Here is a 14,942-nt window from a genome sequence, read left to right as displayed (position 1 = left end):
CAATATACAATACTATTGCTATATTAGTTTCCTAATTGATGTAGGCAACAAACCTTTAATACTTCAAAATATTGTCAAATGAATCTGACTATTCTCGTCACTCCCTGAGCTTGTTGTCTTCATCAAATTTTTTTTGAATGAAGCCAGTGTTGGAAATATTCAAGATATGATAGGTTACTGAGAGGGGAGGGGTGAATCAGTAACTTCAAAACTTTGAAAAATTTAGTACTTTAATCAATCATTATTTACTTATCTAATCTACTGCATATGTAAGAAATAAAACATCCATAACACATGTACACAGTGATTTGGTAACCCAGAAACCTTCCAAATAGAAAGTAAAAGTAGGGTGGGGATGATACCCACAAAACTTCGTTACTGCAGTTTGAAGTTGGCCTATTAAGGCTTACATTGACCACTGCTGGTGATCTACCCTATTAGGAGGAAAAAGGATTGCTAGGTCCACCTTGTTAGAGGATTTACAAACATACACATAAGTATGCACTCTGTTAGGATATTTATACAAAGACTATTAAGTCTACCCTATTAAAGGATTTACAAAGCTAATTCACCTCTTAGGATGAAACGGTGGATCTACTTACAAACTTGATTTACTGATTAGATCCTTGAAGTATATATCACCTTTTGTGACTGATAAATCTTTACTACTCCTTGTTGACCTTGCTGCTTATTTTGCTAATTCGCATTTGATACTCTAATTCATTCTCATTCTCTTATCTTACATCTATATTTTTAAATGATATAATACATTACATATATACCATTCCAATATTTACCATTTCAAGGTCGGCTAAAATACTAGTGAACAAAATATTACTGAGTCGGCCAAATAGTAAATAACTCAAGTTCACTGAACTAACTTGGTGACCTTCTAATACTTAGCATCCACTGCATTACTCAGCATTGTCATGCACTCAATAGAAGTGAAGGCTCGGTCCATACTAATCACCTGACGTAGTTCTGAACTTAGTAACCATTGGATACTCTATGGATATAATATCACTCGATAAAACTAAATTCTTTGTTTACCTTGCTTTCACTCAGTAAACATTATACTTTCATTACTTGGTAAATGATGTGCTTCCATCACTCGGTAGACACTATGCTTTCATCACTTAGTAGACACTGCACTTTCATCACTCGGTAGACACTATGCTTGGTTAACACTAGAATGCTCGGCGTGAGCTACTACACAAGGTTACCACTGAATGCTCAGTATGAAGTGTTGTACAAGGTTACCATTGAATGCTCAGTATGAATTGCTATACAAGGTTACCATTGAATGCGTGGTTTGAACTGTTGTACAAGGTTACCATTGAATGCTCAGTGTGAACTGTAGATTGAGTGATGAGCTCAGTAGCTATACTGATACAAATAAGTGTTGTCAGTAATGGCAATAATAACTTAATGCCAACAATCTCCCCCTTTGGCATTAGTGACAAAAACACTTATAAGCCAAAAACATATGTACATAACCTTACTGAATGAATGAATGAATGAGTGTAGAACTACTACATATAAAAAATATACTTATGTACACATGCAAACTCTTATTGAGTGCAAACTCCCCCTATCACTTATAGTGATGACTTTCCTCTGAATCTCTCCCCATTTTTGACAATAATGCTAAAAGAATGTATAGATAAAATTTATAAGGCTACACCAAAATGAGATATAAATTCTTGATGTACCTTAAGAATAGTTGCAAAAATACTATCCCATGTTTGCTGCAAAATTTGACAGGTGGAGAGGGCAGTTTGAACTTCTACTGATAATTGGATCAAGTGATCAGGTACTGAGAAGTTCTATTCTTGGACCAATGTTTTGCAATGAGTAATGTGTTTCTGCATTGTGTACATGATAGGAAGGATCATGTTTTTAATGTCTATGAGTGTAGACCAAATTTTTGCTTCCTCTCTCAATAGTTCTACTTGTACATCTGCCAAATATTTGATTTTGCAATGATGGGAGGTTGTGGAGGAGTCCACCTTTAATTTTGATGCACTTGATTGCATATCAATGCCAATCTTATTTAGCTTATCTTTTATTTATTTGGTGAAGTCAGAGACATCACAAAGTTTAGCAAAAAGTGATGCTGCATTATTAAAAGAATTTTCAAAATTTCCCAAAAATGTTGACAATTCAACTTGCTTTATTGCTATCTTTTGAGCAATGTGCTCTAGCACTTTATTATCAAATTTCTTCTCTGCTTTCTCAATAAGTTTTTCATGTCCTTATTGAATTTTTGTACAGCCTCTTCTAACTGAATCAAAATATGTTGAGTAGAATCTACTTCAACACCTGTAGCATCTGTAATAATATTCTTAGCACTCTCAATTATTCTATATTCCTTATCCCTTTTAGACCTTAACTACTTTTGTGTAGCTTTCATCTCTATTAGTTGACTAGCATACCTCATCTCTTCAATGGTAGCATTTTCAAAGTCAATTTTTGGAATTACTATCTCTATGTCTAAGTCAATATCTTCTGGAATTTCTTTTCCAGTGATAAGAAGTCTTAATGGATGCTTTTGTTTGACTTCTGTGATGACTAGTTTGACCTTAGGGATAGATACAATAGTGGAGATGGAAGGGCTAGCAGTAAAAACTGGGATGGGACTTGAGGATTGAATGCCAAGAGAGGTATTAACCGGATCAAAAACTGGAATACTTTCCAAAAATGATGATACACTCGGTATAGCAATATCTGAACTAATTGGATTTAAAGTAGATGCAGATAATGTTGAAAAAACTATAGAATTAGTTGGAGCTAATGAAAACAAAATTGTGGAACTTAAAGGAGTTGATGGAAACAAAATTCTAGGACTTAGTGTTACAGTTGTTGATGATGAAGGAGTTAAGGAGGCTGACTTGGTGGCTGAAGAGGTGATAGGCAGCTCGGTAGATGAAGTTCTTAGTACATCTATTTTAGATACCTAGAGCTAGGAGGTTGCTAGTGAAGATTGAGCAATTGATGTGGCAATTGTGCTCACAATCTCACTTGCAGAAGCTGTCTCCATAGTTGATGTAATAGTTTTTGGTGGAGAGTGAGGAAGGGATGCAATCACTTGTGTTGAAATTTTAACTAGATCTTCTTCTTCCTCATTTTCTTCTTCCTCCTTGTCTTCTTCCTCTTTCTCTTCCATAAGCACATGCAACTCTCCTAAAGTAATTGTGATGGATGGAGTGCTCTCAAAACCATCACTATCACTGCTATCATCATCCTTGATCTCAATTGGATCTTCACTAGGCTTTTGCAGATGATAGATGTTTTCCCACATGTTTGTTGCATTATTTTCAACATTCTCAATGTCTTTGATTAAAATCAAACATGTGTGAAATTTAGTCATCATTTTACCTTCATGGTTTTTCATTGCTGCCTTTACGTCTACTCCAATGAGACTCGGTAGGAGATTCTTCAGAGATTTCTCATATATGTCTTTAACTGATTGGGTGGCTGACTCCCATCTCAGTTGCAATCTCTCCAAAATTTATTTGGAGATTTGAGAGGCAAGCTAGTCTAGGGAGTATTTCCATTTACCCATTTTATTCAGTACTAGTCCCTCAATCTACATATTCTCAGCATCAGTTCTAGTTTCAAATTTCAATGCCTTGAAATTTGTGATATTGACTCCTTCTAATTGCTTAAGCCTTTCCTCGAATGTGAGAGGAGGCCTGACCAGTATAGGTTCCTACTTACCTTTTTTGGTTCTTCTAGAGAATATTATAGTGGGCTTTTTCTTAGGTTTGGTAATTGTTACCTTACCTTTCTTCTTTGGCTGCTCCTCATCAGTATCATGTTCTCCTTTTTCTTCTTCTCCTTCTTCTTCTTCATCCTCACCTTTTCTCTTGGTAAGCACAAGAGGACCAGTAGCAAATTTTAATTTTTCTATCTTCCTCTTGCCTTTTCATATGGCCTGGGGTAGCTTGATTTCCAGCTCAATTCTAGCCTTTGCCTCATCATGTCTTGAAGATTGATTTCCTTGGATCTACTAGCTCATTGACTAGTGCTTCAATGATATCACTAGTTTCGTCAATATTTACCTCATATGGAAGAGGTTTTACCCATGCAACTCAGGGTCTGACTGCCTAAATATATACCTTATCACAGTCAACCATAAAACATATATCATCTCTATAGTCCTCAACTAGTTTTGGTGGAATCTGGAACCTATTGTTCATTCTCTCTTTGAAATCTTCAAAATAATTTACCATAATGCTATCAAAATTTTCACCCATTTCTGCTACAAACTCATTAATCTGATAAAGAATGGGAATGCCTTTTCTCCATACAACTATTCCCTTTGATGGAAAGAATTTTTGAATATAGAAAAATAAGAAGATTAATAAAGAACTGAATTTACAAGGGTTATTCTTGGAAGTCCTTATACTTTCCATATTTTTATTTAGTTTTCTTAACAATAATTCTGACAGATCAAACTCAAGATTTTTCTTTACAATTTTAAATGCCAAATCCACGGCTTTACAAGGTACACTATTCAGTCAACTTGAGCTATAGATTTTGTAGACAATGACATGTATGCCAAACCTAAGTTGAATATCTGATACAGTGTTGAACTTTAAACCTCTATCGTCCCACTCAACTAGTGTTTTCTTCTGTAAGTCTTCTCGACCTAGGGTTTTAGTGGTTTTGGCTTTGCTGAGCATAGGGAGAGCCATGATTTTGTTAATCATCTTCTTTGTAATTAACACTGGCTACTCTAACCATAGTTCCCCATTGTGCATCCAACTCAAAACATACCTGATCCATTTGGTTTGGAAACTTCTAGGCATATGTGAGATATGGGTCAAACTTTTGGTTTCAAGATGCTTAAATTTAGGTTTCAGAGAATCATCTACACACATTTCTCCTAGGGCTTTGTCCATTTCAAGGTTTCCAATTTCTTGAATAGAACATTTGAAATGAGTACGAATGTCATTGATAAGAAGTACCTTAGGTGGAATTTGTGTTTGACCTTTGTTTGGGTCGAGTGATTCTACAACGTTTGAAACAATCTTGAAGTTTGGCACCTTCAATTTTGTGCCCTTTACCAGCATTTTGAACCTCTTTTTGCCTTGGTGCTACTACTACTTCTAGATGCCATTGCTGCTTAGTAAGTGCAAGAAAATTTTGAACAGTTATGCTGCATTAAAAATTTCTTGAAATCGCTTGAAGTTTGCTTGGGAATCACAGGAAATTTCTTAGCTCTAAAATTGCAATGAAGAATGAAATTGAATTCTACCCTTTTTGACAAAAATTTCATCATAAATGCTTGGTATGAAGGTAGATGAGATGGCATAGTGTTTGACAGGCTGTCATATACTTGCTCGGTAGAAGCTTGCAACATTGTGAATGAACAAAACTATTAGGTTTTATCGACCTAGCTGGGTAAGGTCTATAACCAACTTTCCTTGGTAGTTGCAACTCAGCAAAAGATATGCTTAGTTTGATTCTTTGCATATCTGGAATACTGATTTGATCATTTTACTTTCTTGCATATGGAACTACTCTGGATATAGCTTGAAGACACAGTTCCAGATCCTTTATGAAACTAATTGGAAATGATGGAGTCATCCACTTCATGAGTGACATTGCCATCACTTGTACTATCTTGCTCGGTAGATTTTGGAATCCAGTGTTGCTTCATTTGCTTCCGAACGTTTTTAGCTTTAGTTTTCTTTTCATCTACAACTCTTCCTATATTCATGCATTTTTTAGCTATATGACCAAGTTCAATGCATGTATAACATCTTACTATTGTGTCTCTTTTCCTCAAGTGACATCTTGAGCAGTCTTTCCCAATGTGTCCATATTCTCCACAATAATGACATCTTCACTGGGTAAAAGCATAGATCTGTGTCACCGTTTGTGATACAAAAACTTGTTTTGGTCAAATCTCATTTCTCTATCAAAACTCAATTTTTAAAAAAAACTAAAAATACCCTTTTATAGATTTCAGATTCAATATCATCATTATATAAATTTTTGAGTGTTTTGATTAGTTATAACATGCTTTAATCTAAAAATATTATAAGTCGATATTTCAACATTTCAGAAGATGCTCTCTCAAAAAATGAAAAAAAATAGTAAATCATATCAAAAAAATTAAAAAAATATATTTATCACTAGAGGAGAGAATCCTCTTCACAAATATGTAATTTTTTTTTCAAGAAGGTATAGATTTGATAGGGAAGTTTTGACAGGAGGGAAAAACTATTGGATTCTGACAAGGTCGAACTTGAGTACTTATAACAAAGAAAATATACATCAAAAATAATTATTTCTTTTTTTGTGCACTAGCTATACATGTCATCTATAAAATATTTTCAAATCATAACAAAAAAAGATGATTTGCACATACTTGTTTGATGGGAACTACATCCTATATGTTTTACAGTTAAAATAGGGACTTCAAAATAAAATAAAATGAATAAATTCTTAGTCAAAAAAATAATAAAAATTATAGGCATAAAATTCATACAATTCTACACATTTCATCAGTTTACATTATCTTCATATTTTAAACGCAAATACCATTTTTTTTGTCATTAATGTTGAACTGTCACATTCTGATATCACTTTTCTTTATAAAAGGTGACACAGGTTTGTGCTTTTACCCCACTAGGTATTTTAATCCCATCCAAAGATTGCTTTAACAAGTTATTCAATTGGATTGAATGATTTGGATCTACATTGGAATGCCTTGTGACCATGCTTCTGGCACTTGTGACAATTGCCTTCAAATTTTGATTTTTCCTTGCATTCATTAGCTTTATGACCATGTTGACTACAATTGTAGCATTTACTATTGAATTTACCTTTTCCATTGCTCCAACACTTGTTTGATCTGTGACCTAACTTACCACAATGATTACAAGTAGGCATTTGATTCCTTTGGGCACCTTTTTTGGAAGTTTCACCTTCTTCCTTGTAGCCAAGTCCAACTTTGCCTTTTTGTCTATGAAGATTTTGCTCACTTAGCTGATTTAATTGAGTCATGTCTACTTGATATTTCATCATTCTCTCATTGATTTTCTTTTCAGTGTTTAGGTCATTTTCCAAACTTTCATTGTTTTGTCTTTCGGATCTTAAGTCACTTTTTAAGCTTTCATTGATTTGTCTTTCAGTGATCAGTTCATTTCTTAGGTCTTCATTTTCAGATCTCAAATTCATAATTTCTTCATTTGCATTTGGTTAGTTGATTTACAAGATCTTGATGCTGAAGGGATTGACTATTTCTTACCTCTAAGTCTTCATTTGCCTTGTTTCTTTGTTCCAAGATTTCACATAGCCTAATTGATTGGATTTCTTGTTCTCTTTTAACTTTTCTTACTTCTTCCTTTAGGGAACCATTCTTTACTAGGAGTTCCTTGATTGCCTCATTGGCTTCATTTGAACTGCTTGATGGTAAAAGGTATTCAATCTTTTCTTCAACATACTGATGATCATTCATTTGTCTTGTAAGTTCATTTCTTCTCTTCAGGGATTGAGAAAGATGCTCCTTAGCTTCTTTGAGTTGAGCCATGACCATTTCTAGATCTAACTTTTCATTTTCAATAGCTTTGGCAAGTTTGAATATCTCCATTGTCCTTGATCTTTGCTCAAGCTATCAAACTTTGTCTTGAGAACCAAGATGCTCTAATACCAATTGTTGGAAATATTCAAGATATGATAGGTTATTGAGAGGGGAGGGGTGAATCAGTAACTTCAAAACTTTAAACAATTCAATACTTTAATCAATCATCATTTACTTATCTAATCTACTGCATATGTAAGAAATAAAACATCCATAACACATGTACACAGTGATTTGGTGACCCAAAAACCTTCCAAATAGAAAGTAAAAATGGGGTGGGGATGATACCCACAAAATTTCATTACTTCAATTTGAAGTTGGCCTGTTAAGGCTTACATTGACCACTTTTGGTGATCTGCCTTGTTAGGAGCAAAAAGGACTACTAGGTCCACCTTGTTAGAGGATTTACAAACATACACTTAAGTATGCACTCTATTAGGAGATTTATACAAAGATTGTTAAGTCTACCTTGTTAAAGGATTTACAAAGCTGAATCACCTGTTAGAATGAAATAGTGGATCTACTTACAAAATTGATTTTCTAATTAGATCCTTGAAGTATATATCACCTTTTCTGACTTATAAATCTTTACTACTCCTTGTTGACCTTGCTGCTTATTCTGCTCTGCTACTGATTCGCATTTGATACTCTGATTCATTCTCATTCTCTTGTCTTACATCTATATTTTTAAATGATATAATACATTACATATATACCATTCCAATATTTACCATTTCAAGGTCGACTAAAACACTAGTGAAAAAAATATTACTAAGTCGGCCAAATAGTAAATAACTCGGGTTCACTGAACTGACTTGGTGACCTTCTAATACTTGACATCCACTACATTACTTAACATCCTCATGCACTTAGTAGAAGTGAAGGCTGGGTCCATACTAATCACCTAACGTAGTTCTGAACTTGGTAACCATTGGAGACTTGGTGGTTATAAAACTCAGTAAAACTAAATTCTTCATTTACCTTTCTTTCACTCGATAAAAATTATACTTTCATTACTTGGTAAATGATGTGCTTCCATCGCTCGGTAGACATTGCACTTTCATCACTCAGTAGACATTACACTTTGATCACTCGGTAGACACTGATCTTGGTTATCACTAGAATGCTTGATGTGAGCTATTGTACAAGGTTACCGCTAAATGCTCAGTATGAACTGTTGTACAAGGTTACCATTGAATGCTCGGTATGAACTGCTATACAAGGTTACCATTGAATGCTCAGCATGAACTGTCGTACAAGGTTACCATTGAATGCTCAGTGTGAACTATAGATTGAATGATGAGCTCGATAGCTATACTAATATAGATAAGTGTTGTCACTAATCACAATAATAACTTAATGCCAATAGCCAGGTATACCATTGGCAATGGTCTTAATTTTATTTTTTATTAACTGCAACATATTAGAAAAGAATGCATTTAAATCTTTGACCTTATTTACCACATTTCTTGTGGAAATGATGGTCTCTTTGGGAAATTCTTTCTTTTTAGCCAAAATAAGGACCAACCTGTAAAAAAGAGGGATGTAAGGGTCCTTACTTAGTAAATAATGGAGAAAGAATGGATAGTGCCTTACTGCATTGATATTCTACTCCTTGCAATGTAATGTAGCTATTGTGGAGATTCTAAGAAGCCTATTTAATGAAATTTATTTTGTGTGAGAGCATACTCTCCATAGTCTAGACTTCAATTTACTTCTTGCTTCAGCTCATGCACCTCTATTGGCTGGTCCATATCCATATTTGTTGTATCAACATCTATTTAGATCTCTTGATATTTAACCTCTGTGACAGGTCTAGTTGCATTCCTCAAAGTTCTTGCATCATTGTCAATAGTAGCAACTCTCTGCTCCGGTGTATAGGTTTTCTTTAGTTCTTCCTCATATTCCTTTCTAGTTTCAATGGATATGTTGTATGTTTGATACAAATACTCTTCAAGCACATCCATTTTACTCTTCTCCCATAAGTGAAGCAATGTTCATGATGTTGTGAATCTAGTCACTTTAATTTAGCTGATGCTAAACTCTCTAGTTGATCTTCCTTATCACCAATCTCAATATATCACATGCACTAGAGATTCAAATGCTGCTCTATCTCTTATTTTAGGTGGGATTTGAGATATTATTCTATCAAAATTGTTGATGCACTTACTTTATCTGTCGAGATACCTCTCCTCATGATAGAAGCCTTTAAAAGAGTGATATTCTCTTCTCATCTCCTCTTCTACTCTCATGATCAATCTCTATTTCATGGTTCTATCTCTTTAGTAGTTTATTTCTAATTAATTCATAATTACATCTTCTTCCCAACAGGGTTTACTATTTGGTAGAGTAAACTTCTCGTAAATTTTAGGGCATGACTAGACTTGGTATCACATGTCCTAAAAGGGGCTGAGGGAAATAAGAATTCGTTAACGAATTCATCTACTTCTTCAATAGCATCCTTTCCTATGACAAAATCCCCTACTTTGATATGTGTACAAACAAAGGCAACTATTTCTATGATAGGTCCTAGGTATTCCTTGTTCATCATTATTTATTGCTAAAAGAATTATATTGTCCCCATTCTCACTAGAATGTATTTAGAAAAAAACACGAGGGGATTGGGGAATCCATAAACCCTTATTATAGAAAAATTCTCAAAAGGGAAAAGACTTGCCCAATCATGGGCTAACCTCCTATCATCATTAGGGAATGTAGAGGGTCTAATTAGAATCCTAACTCCCCTAGGAACCCTCTCAATTATATCAACTAGCATATTGGAAATTGGAAAAAGAAAATCAATATAGAAAGTAAGAGCATTGGAATAGGGATAAAACCTTTGTTATAACGTGGTCCATAGCTGCATTGGCAAATTTTCTCCATTCTACTCTATCCCTTGAATGAGACTAGGACTGATATGACCTATGGTCTTGCATAAAATGATGTGCATCAACAATGAGTAGTGGTGGAATTTTCAATTCCCTATCTCTCCTCTCTGAGCAATAGTAACCTCATTATGCATAACATTTATAATGTGGGTCACAAAATCATACCCTATATTATGATGCAAGTCTTGTATGTATAGGGCCATTAGCAATACATTTCTAGGAGAATTAATTATACCATCCAATTCAATCACCTTGTCCACTCCAAAGACAATATACTAGAAGTATTTGCTAAAGAATTCTAGAGGCATGAAATCTCCTGCCTTCTTTGGGAGCTTGCACTTCTCCTTTTTGGATTTAGGGATATGTCTTCACATAACCCTTCCAGTGAAAAAATTATTCTAATTGTTGAATGTTTAATCCATTTTATCTTTCTCAATGGTCTTTTTCATTGGTCCTCCAAGGTCAAAAAATTCTATGAACGTCTCCATTTCCAGTGTGCATTGCAGACTCATATCCTTCCTATGGAATGCATGAGTTGTAAACTTATAGGACTTTATCGAGGCCTTCACCATGTAAACATCGACAATCACCATGACCATGATTAAATTTGCTAAATTTTTTATCCAAGTATTGCAAATTCAAGGATTTTCAAAGCTATTCTTATAAAAATGCTAGAATAATTCAATGCCATTAGTTTCTGGCATAGTCACCTCTCTATAGAAACTATATGCATCTTTGAATATGTGTGAATTTAATATTTTCATATTGGATGATCTTGTTAAAATGTAAACCCACTCCTTAGCATATAAAATGGCTAGCTTTTTCTTGACTTGATAAGCACCTTAAACAACCTCTTCTACATTAACTTGTGCTATCAACTTGCCCTCTTCCAATGCTAGTTTTTTTTTTTTTTTGAATTTAAGATCTACAAACAATTCTTCTACAACTCAATTTTTTGAAACAACTGCACACTCAATTCTCCTTTGGATCTAAAACTTTGTGAATGTTGTAATTGGAAATCCATTACATTTCCTTTTAATAGAAGTTGAGCATAGAAATAACATTAATGGTTTCTTTTAATAAGCATGGACAAGAATATTTAAAAACTCAAAATATGTCAAAATATAGCTTTAGGATGCTTGTACTACCACCTTTCAAAAAAAAATTTGTGTTTTTTCAAATAAAACATCTCTTTTTGGCAATGATGAAGTTACAATAGTCATTTTACTATTAAATTTTTATGTTGTGACCATGTGAACACTGGACAACTATTAGCTATTTGCATCTTTGCAAGGCTTATCTAGTAACTCCTATTTCTACCTAAGACTGTGCAAAACTCTTGTTTGCTACTTTGTTGTTTGATTTCATGATTAACCCCTTATCCTTACAACTGAGTGAATGCTAGCATCATATCATTGTTGTTGCTTCATGATTTACATCTTATATTATCTTCTTAACCTTGTGACCATGTCATCACATAAACCTCTTCATCTCTTGACTATATAGCATGGTCATGGCTTTTTGATTTAACTATTTTTGGTGACTTGTGAAGCTGCTAACACCCCTAGTTGTACCATCATAGCTTGATTTTGACATTAATATTTAATGTTTGTGACCATGCAAAACATGTTAATGGTCATTGCCTTTTTTTCTTTTGATCATTTTAACTATGTGACCATGTGAACATTGAAATTTTTATAATCTCTTAACTGTTTCACTAATTCACACAGTTTTTTTTTACCTTAGGTTCTAACTATGTAAATATGTGTTCAAACATTTCAAGCATCATTTTGATTACTTTGCCAAGTCACTAATATCCACTTAACTACATTTTTTATACATTTGACTACACAATAAAGTTGACTGCTAGGTCATGGCTTCACTTTATACTATATATTCTAACCACATGATTGGGCTATCAATGCTTGCTTCATAAGCTCTTAACCCTTTCTCTAGTTTTCAAACTCTCATTTTACTACAACTTCAACTGTGCAACTGCGTGATTAGGCCTCTAATACAAGTGATCTCTTCTTCATAGCCTTACTTTGTTCTTAACCACTTAACTATGCGACTTAGTGACTAATAATTTTCATATTCTATAATAATTGTTTCACATCATAGTGAGTCTTCAATCAATCTACAAACTTACCTACACAATTAAAGTGATCGCTAGGTTGCTCAATCAATTTCACTATTTAAACTTTAGGCATCAAAACTACAAATGACTTATTTAACCTCAGTCATGCTATTGCACCATAATCTTAATTTTAAACATAAATATTGCCTTTCAAATGTCTCTACATTTCCTATCTATGTGAGCTTAATTGAATGCCCTTTTTGCATGGTCGCTATTTGAAATTCTGACTCCATGCTAGCAAACTTTGTTCTCCCTTTGTTGTATTGATCAACCATTTTAGATAAACTACAGTGATCAATTAAATACTATGCTTTTGACTATGTCACACTGTCACACCATAAAAGGATTAAGAGCTTAAGCATGTTGTGATAGAGCGATCATCTTGGTCACATGGTCACACCTTAAAATTTCAAAGATCTTTTAAGAGCATGAAACATTATTTAAAATGTGGTTTTCTAACATGAAAAAATGCATACAAATTAAGAAACTAGGGTTTTCTAGGGGAATACTTTGCACATGAAAATTGTAAACCCTAACTACATAGAGTGAAAATTGGATTTTCACAACAAATTCTTAGGATTCAAACAAGGTGAAAATATAGGTTAATAGTGGCTCTATATGGAGATAATGGATAGCTAGCATCCACATAAGGATTCAAAGTCTTTGGGTTAAGCAGACCACATACTTGGCAAATTGACAACTTGTTCAAAGAGCTACACACACACAATAAGAAATCACAAAATATATATACACAAGAAAAACATATATACAAGGATTTACAATTTGTACAAGATCCTAACTATTGTTCATAGGAAATCATGTGCCTTCAACATAAGTACTTCTTCAAGAATTGTCCATGATCTAACAATTCTATAATGTTTCTTGATAATTCCTTGACAAGATATGAGTCCTTTCCCCATTTTTCATGAGTCATATATGGGCCTAGCCAGATTAGGTCAAATTTTCCATTTTTATCCTTATCTTCCATTCTAGCATTCCACATTAGAATTAGATATTCTAATTCTAATTTTCTTTCAATTGTCATTCTGTCATACAAGTGCTTTTCTTGCAATGGAAACTTAGTATTCTTGCTAGAGGCTTCCTTTATGATCTCAGTCAATCCTACCAATTCATCCATCCTTTCTTGCATGTAATTTATCATATCTTGATTGAATACATTTGGATGTAATTGTATAGAGCTATCAAGTTGTTCTGATGTATTCTTGCTTGAATTCCATAAACCAAATCAAAAGGTGAAACACCTATTGATTTCTTAACTATCACTCTATTAACCCAAACTACCAGATGTAGCTTGGAATCCCATGTATTCTTGTTCTCATCAAGTGTCCTTTTGATAATCTTTGAGAAAATCTTATTCATATATTTATCTTACCAATTCCTTCGTGGATGATAGGGAGATGATGTTGACCTTGGAACACCATACTTGTCACAAAACTATATGAAGTTTTTTGATCTAAAGGACATGGCATTATCTATTACTATCCTTCTAGGACATCAAAATCTGGTTATTATATTGTTTAACGCAAAATTATTCACAACTTTTCTAGTAGCTTTCTTGGTAGGAATGACCTCTACCCATTTTAAAAAATAATCTATTGCTACTAGAATCCATGAATAACCAATACTAGACTTATTTTCTATTTCCCTAACGAAGTCCATTCCCTATTTTTGGAAAGGTTCTTTCACTTCTACTACCTTTAAAGGGGTATTTCCAGAGAATTTCAACTTACTAGAAAATCTTTGGTAGGGATCACATTTTCTGACTATAGAATAGGCATCCCTAAATAATCTTGGCCACAAAAATTTATATCTCATCACCTTATGGGATATAGTCTTGGCCATATAATGACCTCCTAATAGTCCTAAATGCATTTTAGTGAGTACTTTTGTTGATTCCTCATTATCAATAAATTTTAGAAGTACTCCTTCAAATTTCATCCACCAAAGCTTCCCATCAATGATCATATAGTTGATTTGTTTTAGCTTTACAAACCTTCTTTCATTATAAGTCAAAAGATATGGAGCTTCCATATAGTCTATGATCCTTATCTACAAAATTTATTTGATTGGCATCCAAGTTGGATTGAACCATCAACTTTGCTAACCCATGGACTCTCACCTATTTTTCAATCATGATTTCAATTTTCAACTATTGGATTCTATTGAGCTATCTACATCTCCTACCAAACACTTCTTGTTGAGAAAAAATATCCTTTAAAACAAAACTAGGAACAAATGCTATGATAGTAGAACCAACCAAATAACACCTAAAAGCTTTGACAAATTTCACAAGAGCATA

This window comes from Cupressus sempervirens, chromosome 8 (genome assembly GCF_028749045.1).
Source record: "Cupressus sempervirens isolate cs-2001-9-10 chromosome 8, ASM2874904v1, whole genome shotgun sequence".
Classification (NCBI taxonomy): Eukaryota; Viridiplantae; Streptophyta; class Pinopsida; order Cupressales; family Cupressaceae; genus Cupressus; species Cupressus sempervirens.
This window is presented reverse-complemented; position numbering follows the sequence as displayed.